Source organism: Pipistrellus kuhlii, unplaced genomic scaffold (assembly GCF_014108245.1).
Source record: "Pipistrellus kuhlii isolate mPipKuh1 unplaced genomic scaffold, mPipKuh1.p scaffold_m20_p_1, whole genome shotgun sequence".
Classification (NCBI taxonomy): Eukaryota; Metazoa; Chordata; class Mammalia; order Chiroptera; family Vespertilionidae; genus Pipistrellus; species Pipistrellus kuhlii.
Genome location: NW_023425404.1, coordinates 136,808,137 through 136,829,698, shown reverse-complemented (window position 1 = coordinate 136,829,698; position 21,562 = coordinate 136,808,137).

Genomic DNA, 21,562 nt, shown 5'->3' with positions numbered 1-21,562 from the left:
TCAAGTATCGCAGTGTGGGTACGAAGCCAGAGTGCCAGGTGAAGGCAGTAAAAGAGAAAAAGCAAGAGAAAGAAACAGAGAGAGGGAGAGAGAGAGAGAAATGAAAGAATAGAGAGAGAGAATTTGCCAAATTGGTGATCAGCTTTTTCGTTAAAGAGAACCACGTTTAGTGACATGAACTCCTGGATTCTCAATGATAATGAAAATGTAAAAATAATCACTGTAACTAAGACATAGCACCTACTTTATGCAAGGTACTAGTTGAAGCACTTTAAAATGTGCATATTAATGTATTTCATTCTCAAAACAACCGGACGAGTTAGGTCTAATTGCTGTAGTGAGTTTATAGGCAGGAAAGGTGAGGCACAGAGATGTATGGAGCAGAATTCAAACCCAGGCAGCCTCGCTCCAGAGGTTAAACCTTAACAGTTATGCTATAGGGTCTTGCTGACGTCCATGCTCAACTCTCAACTACTCTCTAAGGCACCCTTATGCTCAATTAGAAGGGAACAATGCATCCACTGGGCAACTTCATCTACATGACCATATCTTGGTTGTGATATATATATATATATATATATATATATATATATATATATACATATATATACATACACACACACACACACACACACACACCCCATCAAACTGAATACACATTATGTGCTCAGGGATGAAGGAACCTGACACTATAAATAAAATGAAATAAAATATAATTAGCTCCTTCAGGTATTTTTAATGTCCCATTTTAATTTTGCTTTGAGACCTTAAACAATAAACCCTGAGCACTGCCTCAAAACACTGGGCCATCGCATACCACAGCTGATGGAAGGCAGTGTTTCTGTCCATCAAGGCAATTATAGTCTAAGGAGGAATTTTTCCAGCACTTTCCATGTGGCCCTGTCTGTCATGACAACTCGAACAGATTTCAGTAGTTTCCCTCCTTGCATTTGGCAAAGTACAACATTGGATGGTCAGATGCCTTGGATACAGTGCATATTTGCTTAATGCCCAAGTTCTGGAAACCTACTTCCAGAGTCTAACTTCTTCCAGACCACAGCCCTAGCCAAAGCTCCCCAAGAGACAAAGAGAGAAATTGTTCTGAAAGAGTTACTTACCTCCAAAATACCTGTGTGGCTCCTCTCCTCTTTTCTGTCTCAATGAATGCCAGTGTAAGAAAAAAAAAAAAAATTGTAGGGAAATCTTTTTCAAATAAAGTCAATTTTCAGAAAGTAGGGTTTAATTCAAACCACAAATTCTATTTAAAAATCAAAGAAGCACAGAATTTGGAGTAGGACAGACTCTATTAAACTATGTTCTTAAAAGGAGAGACTCCTAAGTGGAAAAACAATGACCCAGTGAAGGGTAAAGTAAAAGGATTATTCAAACTGCCTGCTCTCTGGAGTTTGCAGCATTTGGGACAGTATATGTTACAAGGATATACTCTCAGTTCTCTTGAAATAGTTTGCAGTCATTTGGTAGCCATGGGGCCTTTTATTCCTTAATACGACTGTAGTCATTTCATTTTTTTACAGATGAACTCAGTGATTGCCTACCTGATCTCAACTCTTGAGCAATTAATGGTGACTAATGTCACAGGCATCAACCCATGTTAAGCAGGCACACTTGGTAGGACAGGCAAGGTATATTTGGTAGATAACTTTATATGGGAATTCAAAGAGCAATGAAGGAAATGACTGTGTCATTATTTTTAATCTGTGCAGAGAAAGTTTTTTTGGTGTTCTCTGAAAGTCTTGTGAGATGGAATTATAGTATGGAAACTTTAATATGATTAAAGAAATTAAGAATGAAGGTCAGCCCTGGTTGGTGTCTCAGTGGTTAGAGAATCAGACCATGCACTGAAGGGTTGAGGATTTGATTCCATGGCATGCATCTGGGTGCAGGTTTGATCCCCAGTCCCTGTCAGGTGGGTGCAGGAGGTAAGCAATCCATGTGTCTTTCTCACCTCTCTCCTCCTCCTCCTCCCCTTTCTTCTCCTCCTCCTATCTCTGTCTCCCCCTCTTAGCATCTTCCTTCTCCTTCCCTTCAAATCTCTAAAAACCAATGGAAAGATATTCTCAAGTCAGGATTAACAAAACAAAACAAACAAACAAAATGAATGAAGACCAGATATCCACCAACTGGTAAAAGGGCATGATTATATTTCAGGTCTCTGACAGTGGCACAGTCTAATAGACAAATTCAAAAGGAAGAACAGTTTATCAGAGGTATAATAGATGACTAGACTAGAAATGAAGAGATAGGTTTAAACTCTGACTCAAACTAGGAGTCAGACAAAAAATTGTACCAAACACAGACATTCTCAGGATTCTCTGAGGTGCAGTCGGAGATATTTGATTGCACCCCAGATGGCTTTAAATTTTGTGTAAAGCTTTCCATAAACACCCACACACCTATGTTCATACACTGATGTGAAGAAGGCTTCTCTATTGGCCACTGCTTACTGCTCAGTGTAGCCAGCTACTTCTTAGGTAGACACACATAAGAATTATTTCCAAAGGAAAGACACCAAGGTATTTGATTTTTACGAGGGGATGCCAATGAGTGTTTACTTATTGAGGTACATGTTTTAAATATTTTAGGTCATTTAACCCTCCCCCAAAACACTTGAGAGATCAATTGCCATTCCCGTTTTATGGATAACAAATTGAGGTTAAATGAAGACATGACTTTTTTAAGCTGCATGACTTTTCACAATTAATTGTTGCTGGAGCCCTGACTGTCCAGCTCTGAGTGACTGAAGCCCACACTCAGTTGATGATTGAGCACTCAATCCATGAGGTGGAGGTCACAGGCTCATGCGCACTGCTGGCCAATTAGCTCTTCCACAATCTCAAGCAGCTGCCTGCACAGGGGACCAGCTGGTCACCATGGAATCCAAGGAAACGAAGTAACAGGATCAGTGTAAAACCATCCCTGCGAATAGAAAACAACATGCACCACGAAGATGAATAAGTAGCACACTACCTTCTGTGCAAAGAAGAGCACGTTATTGTAGAATCATGCCATGCACATTGCAGACGCAACCCCTGAGCTATGCCCTTAAAAAACTTGGAAGGGCAGGAAGGAACAGTTCACCACCAGAAATAAAACTTTGACGCTCAAGCCTGCATGCAGAGGGCAGAGGTGGTGCCGAAAAGGTTCTTTACTTTTCCCCTGGAGTCAGGATGCGGATGAAGGGGTTCCTCAATCTGGTCTCCCCCACTCCCTCTGTGGTCTCCTAGGCATTTTGCCCTCCTCTTCCCCAGCCCCATTCCTCCTCTTCTTTCTCGTGATGAGAGTTTTTATCTGGTTTCTCTCTTGAGAGACTGGTAGAGGTTTTGGTATTTGAGATCTTACTGGATAAAGGAAAATGTTCTCTTCCAGACCAGCTTCAAAGTGAAACATTGACAAAACAAATACATCTTCCTCTACGTAATACTGCATGTTCCTCACTGAGTTACCCTGGCTTGCAGGAGACAGGGTCCTGGAGGGGTACCCCCAGGGAAGTATACCTCCTTGGTCTAGGAAGCAGGTCAGGGAAGATGCCACAAAAGGCTTTAGCTGTAAGTTTTCCAAATTGGCATTGAAACACAATTTCAATAATGAGTCAACTCTGCTGCCTATCTACAGAATAACATGAATGGTTTATTTCTGTGATTTACAAAGTTTTTTTCTTTGCCTTTTAATTCTTGATATTGCATTGTCAAATCATGATTCATTTTGTTACTTAGGAAAACGTGTCATCTTTCCACATTTCTGATTTCAGTCTTCAGCCATTTCAAACATGAGCCTTTAAGCTATACTCGGTATTTTATGTTTCACATTTCCATTTCCTATGAATATGTAGAATTAAGATCTTGTTTCTTTTTTTTGCTTCAGATTTCACATTCGAACCTGCTCAAAACTCAAGTACTGAAATGATAAATAAGCATTCTTTTAGAAACAAATCTGACAGTTTCTATCTAGCATACAGAAGAAGAACATTAGGGTTTATAATAGTATGTGTACAGTGATGTTTATTGAAGCATGTTGTGATAGAAGAAAATTAGAAAACATCTAAATATCAATCCAGAGAAATTGTTTGATTGGTTACAGTGGATGGATGCTATGTCACATCAGACAGGTTAATTTTGAAGACATTAAATGAACAGGAACATATATTCCAATCTTGAAATAATTCCCCTGAAAAGAAAATTACAGAATAAGATATATCAGTATGATTGCATTTCAGAAACAACCATAAGATAGCTTATTAAGTGAACATATAGTTGTATAAACAGAAAATACATAGACGTATTAACACCAAACTAACATTGCTTTTATATATGTGGGGAAAGTAAGATTGAACAATTATTATTAAATTTCCTTTATGCCATTAGGTGTTGCTTGAACTGTTACAGTACACATGTGTTTTTTTATAATAGAAAAAAATTTTATTTTGGAAAATTTTTATTTCCTCTATAGTCTTTACTTAAATTAAACCCATTCCATTTAGAATTGAAGCAAAGGCAACTCATACTAGGGTAGACCAAAGTGAACTTTGCTTCCTTCTTTTATTAATGTAGGAAATTTAGTTCAAGGATTTCAGTGACTTACTGCAGGTCTCATAGCTATGAGTAGCGGAGGAGGACTAGAATTCATTTCTCCTGATCCCCAATTCAGTGCTTCTTCCTGTGTTGCTCAAACTTTGTCATCAAAGTGACCAAAGGGTAAAGGAAACTGATTTGCTTTCTCAAAAAATGAGGGTGTGTTCCCTAAAACAGCAAATAATTAGTTGTGGCGTTATGTTTTACCTTAAAAAACGAATGTGAGTTAAATAAACAAACTACTGCCACCTGCAATAATAGAGATGAATCTTTTTGGAAAAAGAAGAAAGCTTCAAATAGAACATCTGAAATGATTTTATTTATATAAAACTCTAAAACAGGACAAAGTAATCACTAGTGTTGGACATCAGTGATTGCTCTGGTGATGATGTCAGAGCAGGGGTAAGGGGGTTTGTGCAGGGCTGGAAAGTTCTGTCTTCATCTTGGTACTGGTTACATGGATCACTCACTGTGTAAAAGTGTATCACATCTATCATTGTTCATGCTTCTCAATATTTGTTACAGAATATGTTCATTAAAATTAATCTGATTTTTAGAACCATGAATACCCATATCTATTTCTTACACATTTTTCTAAAAATCTTAAAATAAAGTTGACAGTTTATTAAAATATACAGCATTTATTTTGTCCTTCACATACTCCTTGGTACACTCCAGAGGTGTCCATAGCCGTGGCTTTGATGAGAAGCATGATGTCATGGCCATCTCTGGCTGCAGCAGTACATCAGAATATTCCGGGGCCATCAACCAAGTGTTCCAGCTGCACTGCAAGATTTTGAATAATGACTCCACTTTTCCTACCCATATCACTGAGGACAAGGAATTTAACTTCCCTTTATCCCAATAGGGTTCACTTTGATAGGGTTGTGAGGATTAAATTAGATAATCCATGTAAAGCACTTAGCAAAGAGATGGGCCCATAGTAAGCAAGGGGTAAATGTTAATTATTGCTAACTATAGTTATTCTTGGAGAAATTTTAATCCTTTCCTCGATCCTGTAACCAGGATACCACACATTGCTTTATATGTATAAGATGCTCACTATTTTTTAATTGAATCAAATCCAATGACTCTTCATGGTCTATACAAGAAAATCTATCTTCTTAGTTCGAATTTAAGTTTGTCCCCCATTTCAGCTCCCTCCTATTTTCCAGTTTCAGTTTCTCCACTGTTCTATGTTAATCCCCATCCCAATCACACAAGTCTAAAACCATTTCCAAGCATGCCTTGCATTTTTCTTTCTCATAATGTTTCTTTGCTTATGTCTTGCACTCTCCCTACTTCCAGAAATATCTTTACTCCTTCTTTGAACTTCTATAAATTAAGACCATGATTAAATTAATCTCTTATGGCAATGCCTCTAATCTGTTTTGATTCATAAACCCTTTGAGAAATTAACAATTTCAATTTGACAATTTTCTATCTTAAAAAAAATAGGTACATATATATATATAAACCATCCATTTTTTAAGGTTTTACAATCCCCCTGAATCTTGATCAGTCCTGCGTGTATGGTCTTGGACTACCAACACTATGAAAAGTGACTCATTCTTGATGCCCATAGTAATTCCTCTCTGGATTATGGAAGTGTCCCCTGCCCCTTTTTTTGGACATTTTCATTTTCATGTGTTGTGTTTTTTTCTCTCACTGTCAGAATGTAGGTATCTTAAGGATAAAGGGTTTAATTTATACATCTGTTTGTCCACAATGACTAAGCAGTATGCCTTGTAGATATTTTTTTAACTGCGAATCCACATTTAAAAAAAAAAAAAAAAAAAAGGTGTTGCTGGGCCAGAGTGGCTCAGTTGGTTGAGTGTCATCCTGTGCACTGAAAGGTTGTTGGTTCCTTTCCCCATCAGGGCATATACATGGGTTGCAGGTTTGATCCCTGTTCAGACATGTATGGTAGGCCACCAACTGATGTTTCTCTCGTTTCTCTCATTTCTCTCTCTCTCTCTCTCTCTTTCTCTCTCTCTCTCTCTCTCTCTCTCTCTCTCTCTCTCTCTCTCTCTCTCTCTCTCTCTCTCTCTCTCTCTCTCTCTTTCTCTCTCTCTCTCTCTCTCTCTCTCTCTCTCTCTCTCTCTCTCTCTCTCTCTCTCTCTCTCCAGCAGCAAACTCTTTCTTGCCTTGGGCTATCAGTCTGAAAAATTCTTCCTCTCTTCCCCAGGCTCTAAAATACCTTGCTTATTATCCTTCCTAGTTTAGCTTACTCTCATTTTCTCAGGAGAGCTTCCTTGAGCACTCTGTCTAAAGTGAGCCTCAGAATTACCATGTATCCCATCATCTTGTATATTACATTACATTGCAATCCAATTACTTTTATAAAATTGTTATCCTGACTTACTGCCATCTTTCTCACCAGAATTTAAACTCTCTGTAGGCAGGGGTCATGTCTGAGTTGTTTATTGTTTTAATTTCAACATCTAGGGAAATATAAGCTCCATAAAAGCAGAATTTTTCTTTCTTCATCTTTCTTTCTTTCTTTCTTTCTTTCTTTCTTTCTTTCTTTCTTTCTTTCTTTCTCTCTCTCTCTCTCTCTCTCTCTCTCTCTCTCTCTCTCTCTCTCTCTCTCCCTCCCTCCCTCCCTCCCTCCCTCCTTCCTTCCTTCCTTCCTTCCTTCCTTCCTTCCTTCCTTCCTTCCTTCTTCCTTCCTTTCTTCAGTTTTTCATTTCTTCATTTCTTTTTTGTTTTGTTCTCTGGTATCATCCCTGATGCCTACAAAAGGTCCTGCCACACAGTAGGCTCACAATTTTTTTTTAAACTATTGAATAAAGGGTAGGAACCCAGTAAATGCTATTTTATCTATATTATTAAGTCAATCAATAAATAAGTTGTTTAATTATTACTTTTGGATAACTAGAGAGAAGCCAGCAAAATTATTTAGGGAGAATTCTCTTTAAATGAATATGTAACCAATGCATCAAAGCATTGTGATCTATGGGTATTATTAATATATTAGAGGCCCAGTGCATAAAATGTGTGCATGGGGGCAGTGTCCCTCAGCCCAGCCTGCACCCTCTCCAATCTGGGACCTTTCACAATCCAGGACCCCTAGATCCCCATTGCTCCCTGCCTGCCTGCCTGCCTGATTACCCCTAACTGCTTCTGCCTGCCAACCTGATCACACCCTAACCACTCCCCTGCCAGCCTGATCGACACCTAACTGCTCCCCTGCTGGCCCAGTTGCCCCTAATTGTTCTCCCCTGCTGGCCTGGTTGCCCCCAACAACCCTCCCCTGCAAGCCTGGTCTCCCTTAACTGTCCTCCCCTGCAGGCCTGGTTCCCCTCAACTGCCCTCCCTTGCAGGCCTGGTCCCTCTCAACTGCCCTCCCCTGCAAACCTGGTTGCCCTTAACTGCCCTCCCCTGCAAATGTTGTCCCTCCCAACTTCCCTCCCCTGCAGGCTTAATCATCCAAAACTGCCCTTCCTGCTGGCCATCTTGTGGTGGCCATTGTGCCCACATGGGGGTGGCCATTTTGTTGTTGGAGTGATGGTCAATTTGCATATTACCTCTTTATTATATAGGATTGTTTATAAATGGTAATATCCAAACTCTTTAGAAACACTTACACTCAGAACTTAACAAACCATTCTTCTGTTATCTCATTAATCTTATACATTTGCTAAGTAACATACTTTTTTTTTAAATAACGCAGATAAACTTCCAAATACATTCTTATCAAATAATACAAATTCAGAATGAATAAATCCTAAAACAGTGACTTTTGCTGATTATTCCACTGAACAGTGAAAGAGATAAATTCAGAACAGGCCTCTTTGGCACATTCCACAGCACTTCATTAAATCAGTCACTCTCTCCAGCACAACCCTTTGCTCTCTAATGGTCCATTAGACCATGCAAGAGCCTCCTGGGCCAAAAGACATCTCTGAATATATAGTCTTTATATTTATAGGGGTCATTAGTCAAGAAAGACTGTTTACTTTAAGCTCAGAAAGCTGATCTCTCTGCCAGCAGCCATGGCTGACAAAGGGTGCAAGGACATCTGACTTTCACTGCTGAGCTTCCAGGCTTAGTAGGATTACCAGGGAAGGAGAAACCAGGCAGATACATTTCAGGCCTGCAGACCCTTCTTATATTTACAACAAGATGTTTTCCTAGTAACAGTTTATTTTGCTGAAAACATTTAAATAAAAACTTCCAGAGTTTCTTTTGTGAAGATGGGTTTGCATTCCCTGGTCCAGCACCTGCCTGACTTGAATGTGCTCTATTTGAGTCTCTATAAACATATAGGCCCGTCCGTAAGACTTGTGTTGTTCTCTGTATAATTACCACATGCACAGTCCCTAAGAAACCAGTAGGTGCAGAGGAGTTTTCTGGCCGGCCCTGGTGACCTGTCCTCTCCGTGTGCCCTCAGCAGCCAGTGCAGCCAAGTCATAGGCATGAAAACCAGCTCTAACTCAACACAGCACTTCCAATATAGCAGCTCACAGAACACTCTCCCACTGACTCTGGAATATGTTCCCCTAGTTTTATGTTTTAAATTTTAGTGAGATCTTATGAACTTGTTTATTTTTATTTTATTTTCATTTTCCCGTCACCATTTATACCCTCTCTGCCCTCTCCCACCTCTACCTACCTCCTCCCCACCACAATCACCATACTGTTGTCCATGTCCATGAGTTCTTCCTCTTTTTTTCTCGGTTTTCCTAGTTTTGAAAGGTCTTTCACCTAAGTGTTCTCCCAGTGTCTTAGTGTTACTAAAGCAACCTTTGGACAATTCTGGATGTGATAAAAAATGCTCCTGAGTCACTCTGACCTTGTTTCCTTTTCTATTTCTAGAGAATTCATTCCAGAATCTGACAGGGACACACACCTTAACAACAATCAGATTTGAATTAGTACTTGGAACCAGGAGAGAGCTATCTTGTAGGCTTCTCACCCACTGAGGGCCATTTTAATTCACATTGAATTCACAGGCTTGTTGGGATTCTAAGGATGTGCTCACAGCAAAAGGCAAGAGAGGTCAAAATTAGAAATCCCTTCAATTGCCTGTAAGTCTTAATTCAGGGTTTTGAATATACAGCCCAGTTTAACGTTATATGTGAGCGTGCATAATTATGTGAAATATGTAAGTACATGTTTACTCAGTATATAGAAAAGGGTATAAATATGCAAAATAATACTTTGTAACATTTTATTTCCCAGGCTCCCTCCCATTCCCACAGAGTTGTTGAATTGACATTAAGCAAATGTATTTGAATTCAAGGCTCTTTATTGCAGAAATGAAAGGCACCTTTTAGGATCTAAGTTCTCACTTAAAGCTTTGCTTGTGTTGTATGCTTGAAAAAGCCCTTTTGGAACAAACTGTGTGCCTTAGATATTATTTCCATGGGGAAAATGTTAATTAATAGCAACAGCTTTAATTAGATAAATCAAATAGTCACAAGAAACCCGTCGTCTAGGCACCCATCAACCCAATTGATTATCTGGAAAGGCAGGCAGGTTTTTCTTTCCTAGACAGAGCTCTGATTTTCCCAAATTTCTATCTGTATTTTCTGCCTTTCTATCTGTATTTCTATGAAATAATTCATTCACCTGATGGATGTTTAGTGTGAGATTGAGGGTTTTTTTTTAAAAGCTAGTAAACATAAAATACATTCCATTTCTAATATGTGTAGTATGCAATCAAATTGAAGTTATTTAAGGTGGCTGAGCCCTAACTGGTTTGGCTCAGTGGATAGAGCATTGGCCTGCAGAATCAAGGGTCCCAGGTTCGATTTCGGACAAGGGCATGTACCTTGGTTGCGGGCACATACCCAGTGAGGAGTGTGCAAGAAGCAGCTGTTAGATGTTTCTTTCTCATCGATGTTTCTAGCTCTCTGTTCCTCTCCTTTTCTCTGTAAAAAATCAATAAAATATATTTTAAAAATAAATAAATAAATAAAATAAAGTGGCTGAAGCAAATGCCCCATGTATGTGCGTATTGCATGCGGGGTGGGCATGGAGGGTGGGAGGACTGGATTTTACAACTTCCAAGCAAAGCTTAAAATGTACTTCTAAAACATATGTTTATCCCTTTGCTGTGAACAGTGTGTCTTACTTCTCACTTTGAAGGACAGCACATTTTAAAGTTCAACTCCCACTGTTGCTGGCAGGAAGAAGACTGTGTTGATGACTCCATGGAGAAGTAAGAATGCTCTCCCTTCTGTCTGGTGAGTGGACAACGTAGATACTCATAATGAGATACCAGGCAACTCTGTAAACTGGGAAAAACAGTAGCTAATAGGGTTGAGGTGAGGTTAAAGGAGGTAAAACACGTGAGTTTCTTAAAATAATGCTCAGCACACAGGAAGCCCTCCATTGCTATTGATAATGTTTCTGGTGCTGGTGTCATGGCAACAGGAATCCTGGGGAAAAGTTTAGATCTTTTTGAAATCATCTAGTAAAGTTGGTAGGGTTCACTTTTAAGACTAGATAGTCCTTTTGAAACAAAGATTCATGTACTGGGCCCCTAGTAGATTTAATCACAGGTCACTTACTTGTTAAAAGAGTAAGCAATAGAAATAAAATAATGCCTAGTTGGTGTGGCTCAGTGGTGGAGCATTGACCCAAGAACAAGGAGGTCATGGTGGGATTCCCAGTCAGGGCACACGCTTAGGTTGCGGGCTGGATCCCCAATATGGAGCATGCAGGAGGCAGCCAATTGATTATTCTCTCTCATCATTGATGTTTCTAGCCATCTCTTCATCCCCTTTCTTCTCTCTGAAATAACAAACATAAATAATCATCAAAATTAAATTTATTGCTAAAATTGTGTTTTAAATGTCCAAGCATTATGTGCTTCTATCATGAAGCATGCTTGTTTTATTGTGAGCTATAGAAAAGGGAGTGAAGAAAATAGAGAAATATGCATGTTGTAATAATTTAAATATGTATGTTGTAATATTAAGTAATGATTATTATAGAGGTAATTACATCTGTGCAGGAAGAAGTAGGGGATAATAACTGAGACCACTATACAAATTTGCAAGGGTTCTTTTACCTCATAAGAATTTACCTGCAAGACCTGGCTGGGTAGTTCCATTGGTTAAAGTGTCATTCCAATATGCCAAGGTGGTGGGTTTGATCTCTAGTCAAGGCACATACAAGAAGCAACCAATGAATGCCTAAGTAAGTGGAACAACAAATCAATATTTCTCTCTCTCTCTCTCTCTCTCTCTCTCTCTCTCTCTCTGTCTCTCTCTCTCATCAATTTTAAAAATGTTTTTTAAAAATTTACCAGCAAGTTGAAAACAAGATTTTATCTTCTCCATTCTCCTCCTCATCATATCATCACTATCATCATCATCACCAGTAGTTTTTTGTAAACCTGAATGCTAAGTGTATATATATATATATATATATATATACACTTAGCATTCACTAGGTATTACCTAATTAATCCTTACATCAGTCTTTTGAATTGGGTTTTTATTAAAATCATGATGCTGTCAAGAAAACTGAGGCACATTTTTTCCTAAGGTCATTCTACTAATGAGTGATGGCAGACAGTAATTTCACAAAGTGGTGGCAATATAGTAATTCAACATTTAGCTGAAGCCCAGCTAAATGTTGACAAATACCAAGGTGAAGGATTAAAATGTCAAGAACTCAGAAAACATTTTCAAATTGAAATTAAATTGTACATTGGGATATCAGATAAATGAAGTTGGTTTTAGCACTCTAAGATTTGAGGTAGGGTAATACCTTCAAGAAGTTCCATATGGCACTGTATTTGCTACCAATTGCGATTAACATTTCACTGCAACTTAAAACAAGATATATAATTTCACACAATTTTTGTGGGTCAGGAATTTGGAAGGTACTTCACTTTTAAAGGGCCCTCAGGAACTCTCTTGAGGTTACGGTGAAGATGTTAGAGGGGCTTGAAGATATGTGGAGAATTAGATGGATCTGGATAATCTATTGTACTTGCAAAATGCTTTCTCACTGGGTTTCTTCCTGGTAGTAGTAGGAGGCTCAGTTTCTGAACATGAGGGCCTCTCCATAGGGCTGTTTGAGTGTCTTCCTAACATGGCTTCTGGCTTCCCCAGAACAAATGATCTGAGAGAGAGCAACACAGAAACCGGATGTCTTTTATGACCTAGCTTTGGAAGTCACATACCAGCATTTCTGCCTCATACTATCGATTATAATGGTAGAGGAGCTATACAGGTGTGTGAATAAGGGAGAGATCACTTCAGACCATCTTGGAGGCTGACTACCATAGACACCTTCCAAAATTCTTCAAATTGTCAACATAAGTAAATGGTGAATTTTACACATGGTTTCTATTAGGATGCCTAACCTGATCACTGTGGTCATTCTAAGGCACTGTGGTTATTTTTAGGAAGCTTTCGTAAAATATTTAGGCTAAAGTACATTGACAAAAAGAATTAGTTTGAATTTTCTTTGTGGATAGTATCCTTTAGCAATTATCTTTCAACAAGCTTCCATTGTTATCCCATCATTTCCTTATTTTTTTAAAGGGAATTTAGATTTGGCAATCTATTACCATCCTCATCATTATGGCCCCAGCTTGGTATCAAATAGAGCCATAACATAAGGACCAACATAAGTCCCTGAAGAATACTCCTAGTCATGTTTCTTTCCATGACAAATATCTATTAAGAATCCTCTGACCTTCTTTCTGTGTGTTCCTAATATTCATCATAGTCTGGCATAGAGTGATGCAAATAAGATGAATATTAATACTGCTCTTGGTGACAAGAGCATAGTGGCAGTTCCCATATAGGGTGATTTTTGAAAGAGAAAGTTCCAAAATAGCTTCAAAGGAATTCAGAAGAAGACAGATTACTTAGAAAATAGAGCTCTTCATGAAAGCCACATGACTAAGAGAAACTAGGTCTTCCAGCCAGCTCAAAACATAAAGGGTCCCAGCCTCAGTTTGGGGAGATTGCATCAGAAAAAAATGAACTATCGATAGACTGAGTGAAAGAAAGAAAGAAGCTTAGTACGATCTGTGCACCAGGAAAGCTTTGCCAACCACCCAACTGGTGGTAAGCTCTTTGATACTTGTACCTGGTCCTGTCTAAAGACAGGACAAATCCAGTAACAATGAACCATGAAAATAATGTCAGTGTAGAAAGGGCCAGAATAAGAAAGTGCTGGAAGGAATTCATGTTTGAGGCATCTGAGACAATATGACAGGGACACAAAGTCATTATTTAAGGGAGTCAAAGTTATAGCCATGGAAATGGGCCAAGCACCAAACTCAAAACTGATATGAAGACAGAAATGAGAGGACAGCAAGGGAATTGGCAGGAAAATCATATGCAAGGCAGAAACAGGAGTAGGTTAGGGAACATGGTTCTGAAACAGGCTTCAAATAATTTAATTCAATCAAGCTTTATCCTCACCACGCCATTAGAACTACTTTTGTAAGAATAACCAATGAGTCCTTGAATTTAACAATAGGCTTTACGTTGTTAAACATAAAGGCCAGTTCTCTACTTTTCTGCAGCAGCAACGGACACAGCTGACTATTCTTTCTTCCTTGATGGTAACTTTCCTCATGTGGCTTCCAGGACCCTACAATGCCTGGTGTTCCTGCTACCTCAGTGGTTGTTCCTTCTCAGTCTTTTGTGTTTGCTTTTCTTTTTCTCTGTCCATGGTCTTCTTTTCTTCTCTCTATATACACATTCACTTTGTAATTTCACTCAATGCAGCTCAGTACTTTCAGTACAATTTATATACCAATGATTTCCAAATGATTATCTTTATCCCAACCTCTTTCACAAACTCAGATTCAAGCTTCAGTGTAACAATAAACCATGAAAATAATGTCAGTGTAGAAAGGGACATCCCAAACTTCAACCTCGAACTCCTTATCTTATCCTACCCCCTAATCTGTTTTATCTGTAGTCTTTCCCATTCCAGCTGATGGAAACTCTACCCTTCTAAATGCTCAGGCAAAAATCCTTGAAGTCAACTTTGAATCTTCTCGTTCTCTCACCTCACAGCCAATCTATCAGCAAATCCTATTGGCTTTGCCCTCAAAATATATCCAGAACCCTACTCCTCCTTATCACTTCATCTGGTTATTCCCCTGCATGCAGCCCCATCTTCACCCTCATGGGTTACTGATGCAGCCCCCCATGTTTTCATCCTATCTCAGCATTTCCTTCCAGTCTATCCTCCACACAGCGGCCATATTGTTTCTTTTTGAAGTCAGTCCAAAGCTCAAAACCCATTTTGAGTAAAAGCAAGATTCCTTAGAAAACCCAACCCATTCCTTTGTGAGATGAACTCCCATTTATTGCTTTTTTAAATTAAATTTTATTGGTGTGACATTAGTCAACATGAACATATAGGTTTCATGTGTGGGTTACTAAATTACAAAATCTGTATATAGGACCATGTGCCCACCACCCAAAGTCAAATCTTCTCCTGTCTGATTTATCCTTACTTCTCTTCCCCTTACTCTCTGCTCCAACCTCAATGGCCTCTTTGCTGTCTTACTTTTGTTGTTTACATTGGCTGTTCCACTGACTGTAACACTCTTCCCCACTTGTGCACATGACTAACTTCCTCCCTGCTTTTTAAGTTTTTCCTTACATGCCAATTTCTCCATGAGGTCCACCTTATCCACCCTATTTAAAATTTTAACCTGCTCCCCTCCACTATTGATATCCTGTCTCTGCTCAATTAAAGAAACAACAATGCCAACCTCTTTCTATATGTTCTAAAACGTACAATATTTATATTTACCATTATGTGACTGTCTCCTGCTACTGGGAAATAAATTCAGCAAAGACAGGGTTTCTGACGGTTTTACTTACCAATTCCAGGTGTCTAGCAGAGTGCCTGATACAAGCAGATGCTCTGTAAATATGTGTTAAGGAGAGGGTCATCATATTAAAGGCATACATCTTGATGTTCTGTACAAGGGAGAGAAGAGAAGCAAGAAAGCCATTTAGGAGCCTTGCATTCCAGTTCAGGTGAGAGCTGATGGGGGCTTGGAGTAGGTGGCAGCAGCTGAGGAATCCTGTCTCTGGCTCAGCCGCCTTGTCTGAACAGAGCTGGCCTCACCAATTGGCAGTATTGAACTATATGTCCCCACTCAGCCCTGGTCTTACTCCTAATTCTTGTTGGATAGTATCTCTTTAAAGCCAGCTTAAAGTTAATATCCATATAAAGCTGTAACAAACTTCTGCTCCACCCCAGGTCAAATGCATTGCCCGGTCTTCTTGTTTCCACTACATCTTGCCCACACTTTTTATATAATACTTATCACCCTCTATAAAAATTAAAATACATATCGTTGTGAATTTGTGCTTCCTTTGCTAGATTGTGAGCCCTGGAGAATAGTGGGTATGTTTTATTGGTCTTTATTTTTGTAACTAACCCAACATTAATTCCGGTCCGTGGTAATAAATAAATTTCAGTCAGCATCAAGTAAGTAAATGACAGTTACTTAAGATCTAGCTTGATGAATTTCATTTTAAAGAGAGACATCTTTTTGTCTTAAACAGTTTTTAATTTCATCATATAGTAACAACAGATGCAAAATAATTCTTCCCTGGAAAAGTTATGCATTTTAATAAGTAAAAAAAGTAAGTAAAAAATTAAGTATTCTGCATTTATATATGCAGAATAGTTCAAACATAATAGCTTGCTTAAGGGATTGGTTTTGTTGTTTTTTTTATCGGAAAAAGAAATCAGAATTTTGGGCAATCACTCATTATGTCCTAGGTTTCTGGCCTTGAAAGTTAAGCACCCATTCAGCAGCTCTAAAGAGGCAGATTAAACCAGTTGTGCTATTTGGAAGCTGGCCAGACTGCCTAAGAAATTTTTCCCCCCTTTTTATTATCTTCCTTTCTGCCAGGCTTGCTCAGTGAGTTTATTTGCAGAATCAAATGAAAATCAATCCCTTTTATGCAAACCTTCCTGGAGTAGCAGGGCTATGTTTGGTCACAAGAGCGGAGGTTCGTGCGGTGTAAGCCCTGGTGGTGATTTCTCCCAGCCCCGGGCTCGCCAAGGCCCTCTCCGCCACGTAGCAATGAAAGGGAGGATCAAACAGCTCTCTCAAAGCCAAGCTGCCACAGACTTGCCTTCTCTAAATATAGTGCCCTTCAGTAAACACCATTGTGAATTTGCAGTTTGCTGGCTGTGGGATATACTGCTACCTCCACCAAGATTTTATGCATGCAAGTACACATATTGGTCTTATTGGGCCCCTTTTTATCAACTAAATTATTAAGCAAATTCCCTTTTAACATTTGGCATTCGGTCAGTTTCTGCTCTGCACTTTAGATAAATTACCTTGAGGAAAGGGTCTCTGAATCAGATAAGGTTGAATGGATGGAGTTGAACCAAAGACAATGTTGAGGTCTCTGAAATTTTTGAAAATATCACCAGGCCACGGAGGTCCACTGCCCTATGTCCAGGTGTGACACTGCCACCAGTTAAATAAGGACTAGGTCCGTCAAATTAGGCCAATGCATTGCCTTAGACAAATTCTTCTGAGCAGGTGTCTGCTGCTATAATTGTAAAATTATGTTCTGATTTATTATGGGAAAGACCCTAAAGGTTAAGGTGCTAACCTTATCTTTGATTTATGTTCACCTTTGATCTTAATGGAAGCTAAACATCTCTGTTGTGCAGCCAACACCCGATCCTTGGGCTTCTGTTCCCCCTCACCTAAAAAAAGACCAGGGGAGAGAGCACACACAGTGTGCAAAGCTCAGCAACTATTTAGGACGGGAACCAAGAACCTGCTCTCCAGTGGGAGCCCTGGAGACACCACCGAAGGATGTGAAGTTTTGAGCTGACTTCGACCCACAAGCCCCCACGCAGGCGGGAGAGACAGGGAACGGAGTAACCACGCAAGGGCAGGGCCCTCTCTCTGGGGCACCTCTAGGAGGTTAGACTTTCTGAGATCAGCTTCTCACCATTGAGCTCAACTTCTTCTGTTTTTACATAGAAGACATATGGGAGCCCCAATGACCATGACTCTTTCCATCTATAATATAATTTTCAATACTTGTGACTTTTTTTTTGCTGGGGTCAGGGGTTCACAGGAAGGAGGAAGTTTTTCATTTATCTGTAGACCAATACCTACTTCATTAGTTTATCAAGTCAACCCAGCAAATTATATTTCCAAATTCATAAAATAAATATTTCTGTCTCAAATCAGACAGAGTAAAGAAGTAAGACATTATATAATGCTTAAACATGAGAGAAGTAGATTCTAATGGGACAAACAAGAGGAAAGTTTTTTCTTATATTCTGCTTTTTTATTTTTGTAGCCACCAGCCCATTTGTGTATTTTTTTATGTCCTTTAGATACTCCATTTTCAAAATGAGAGTATAGATTTATGCATTTATAAGATGAGAGCCCCATTCTAGAAAACTCCAAAATAATATCAAAAAATGAGTTACAAAATATACATTTGACATGGTTTTCTTTTTTGTAAGAGGATTCCCAAGTAGGTTCCTTTCCATCAGAATTAGGCAGAACAAAGCTTTTACAAGCAGCTGTTGAGTGGTGGAAAGAATCAAAGATCTCAATTAATGTTTCAGCTAAACTATTTAGTAGCTGTATGACCTTGAGCACTTAAGTCAGTTAACCTTTTTGAGCTTCTGTTTTCTCTTCTGTAAAACCAAGATAATAACACCCACTTCACAGATTTGTTAGGATCAAATGAGATCATATGCATAGAAAAGCTTGGTTAACATAACCCATGAATTTGTGATTTCAGGGAACATTCATAGAGCATCTACCATGTGCGAGGAAGTGTTATGTACTGATATTATGATCTGCACAGCATGTGCCACTTTCACTTGCAATTTTTGTCTCATAGAGACTTCCAATTTGTATTGAAACATTAGTGCATTGTGAACAACAATTTACACATTCATTTACTTCACCTATGATAATAAAAGTGTAATATGCTAATTAGTCCGGACAGCCAAATGACCTTCGGGACGTCATTCCAGACATCCTTCTAGACAAAGCTGCAGTGGCGAGGCCTGAGATAGAGGTAGTTAGGGATGATCAGGCAGGCAGGCAGGTGAGCGGTTAGGAGCCAGTAGTCTCGGATTGCAAGAGGGAGGTTTCACAAGTTGAAACTGGATTGCGAGAGGGTGCAGACAGGGTTGAAGGACTCTCCTCCCCCCCCTCCAGTGCATGAATTTTGTGCACCGGGCCTCTAATATATTTTATATGCATCATGAATTTTGAATAAAGGCTCTACTTCTAGAAGACTTGACATCATTATTGTGAAGCAAAGGAACATGCATGAACCTCAGCCTTTCCCCAACATAGAATAGAAACATATGCCTCTTGGTATGTGGGTGGAGATAACTACTGAAAGGCTTAGCACTGTGGATACTATTCTAAGTTCTTCTGAAGTCCATACCTGAGCCCTTGAATTGGGAATCATGGCCAGGTATCCTTGGTAGGGCTGGTTACTCTGTTCCAGAGGTGCACCCTATTGGTAGAAGTTCTGCCAGAGTCTGTTCTGATGCCAAGTGCTTTGCATGGCCTCCTTGTATCCATCCCCAACTGCCTGAGAGCCTTCTGCAACCTGCACTCTTCTCCTCTCTCAGCACCTGTGAGAAGCAAGCACTGTGTCAGTCTACCATCAGTAATCTTGTATTACCATGCCTCTTCTATTTAGTGGGATTCAATACCTCACATAATATTTCTTAAGAAGCTGTGTAAATTATCTCTGCAAACGTTTGCTTGTACAACCACAAGGATGCTAGCTTTACACAACTTGAAGGAGTTCCAGATACATTGCAGTCTATGTCAGTGGCATCTTCTGGATTTTTCAATGTCCAGCTATAGTTGTTAGCGCTGATAGGAAAACAAGAAGCTCTGGAATATTTTCTAACATTCTGTCTGAGGCTTGATCACATGTGCAATCTGCACTCTCTTTTATGTCCTCCAAATTGTTTTACCACTTTAGTCCAGCTTTATATTCAGCATTAAAAAGTGTTCTAAGTACAGGCATTCTTAATGCCTTGGTATCTATGTCCTCCATTCTATCAAGTTGTCATTGCCTTCATTCGGGTCTCTATCATCTTTCCCCACCGAGTCACTTTAACCACTTCCTTTTCTATCTTTCTGCTTACAGTCCCTCTTCTCACCACCTTCCCTTTTATAGGTTTGTTAGGGTGACCCCTCTAAATCACAAATATGGTCATGTAATTATCCTGCTTGCAATCTTTTAATAACTTTCCATTGCCTTCAGGATAAAATCCAGACTCAATTTGCATGGGTAGAAGGCCCTTCATGATTCTGGTCCCTGATCACATCTACTCCTTTCTGACACACTAGTTCAAGGCAAGTCAAGGACTTGGCATTTGAGATTCATTCTGCCTATAATGCCTTCTACTCCCCTTTCACTTCTCCTGATCAAGCCCAGTTCAGATGTTACCTATCCTGGGAGAAATTTGAAGGCAAATACTAGACTATGTACTTAGCAATGAAAATTGCTAAACAATAAAAATCTTTGGTCCACAAAGTGTTGGAAAATAACAGTCTTGAAGAAAAGTCAGAAAGAAAATCATGCCTGGCCCATCACATGCTGATTCACAGGGGTTAGATGCTGGCATCTACAAGTTCAGGGCGCTCTATAGAGAGTAAGGGCCATGCTGGACCTGTTCCAATATGTTCCTTCCTGGCCTCTGGGCTTCGACATAGAGATAACCAGATGGCAGAAAGAGCCTGTGAAGGGCATCCTCAAGTTGCCTGGGAAATAAAAGACAGAAAATGTAGCAAAAAAGTTTAAGCTTAGGAACCAGAAAAACTGAGTTCTAGTTATAATACCTTTAGATCTCAGTTTATCATTTTATTATGCAAGGACTGGATTCTGTCAGATATTTTCATATTGTGTTTCACACAGCCCTAGGCATTCCAGAAGTTCTTCAGGAGCTGCCTCAGGGGAATATGACTATAGAAGGGATAAACAGCAGATGTTCCATGAACTGACCTATGCATCACCTTCTCCCAAAATTAAATAAAACCTGTTGACTGAGGCCCTCAGTGGCTAAATGGGCATTGGTTATGGCTGCTTTTCAGTCACCTACCTCCCCAGTCACCTACCTCCTCAGTCACCCACCTCCTTTGGCTTTCTCTAGCTGGCTTGCTCACTGTCCAAGGATCCATTCGATTTTTGTCCCCAAACCAGTCAATTCCAGTTGTACTTGTTATTTTTGTCACATTATTTTAATTACATACTATATAATTCCATGAAATGAGAGTTCTTTTTTCTATGAATACTGTAAAGAATGCTTTGGAAAGACAATAAAAACAAGTCACTGAAATTATTGCTATAGAACTATGTGTGGGTGAGTTAACTCTTTGGGAAATGATTGTTAAAAATTAGATGAAATCTATGCTCTGATTGTTTCATGAGTATCTTGGAGTTCTAATTCTATTTTAAAGGAATCCAACCTGGGAATTGTACATAGTATGTCAGAAAGTGTGGTTCACCCCAAAGAAGCAACAACACAATTCCAAACAGTGTGTCCACACTCAAATTAAGCCTTGGCCCACATAAGCCACTGGAAAAATAGACATTTGTGTTTTAAGATAAAACATCATATTTATATGTGTTATTTTTATGATTCCCCCACTTTACTTTTTCAAATAGCTGCTAGTCTAACCATCAATGTATATATGTGTGTGTATATATAAAGAGATAGGCCCAAAATAATATTTCTGCAAAAACAAACAAGCTTGAAGCAACAGCCCAGGATCTGAGGTTCTGTTGATAATTTTCTTCCTAACAGAGAAGGCACTTCTATTGAAGTGAACCTGACTGGGTTGCTTTGTGCAGCTGTCAGCCTCAGTGGTCACTACAACACAGACAACACAGTCATTTCCAACTACAACAGGTGTCCTTGATTTTCCATCTTTCTTAAATTTCAGCAGAGACTGCAGTCTGATCATGGGAAAAAGTTGGACAAGAAGAAGATAG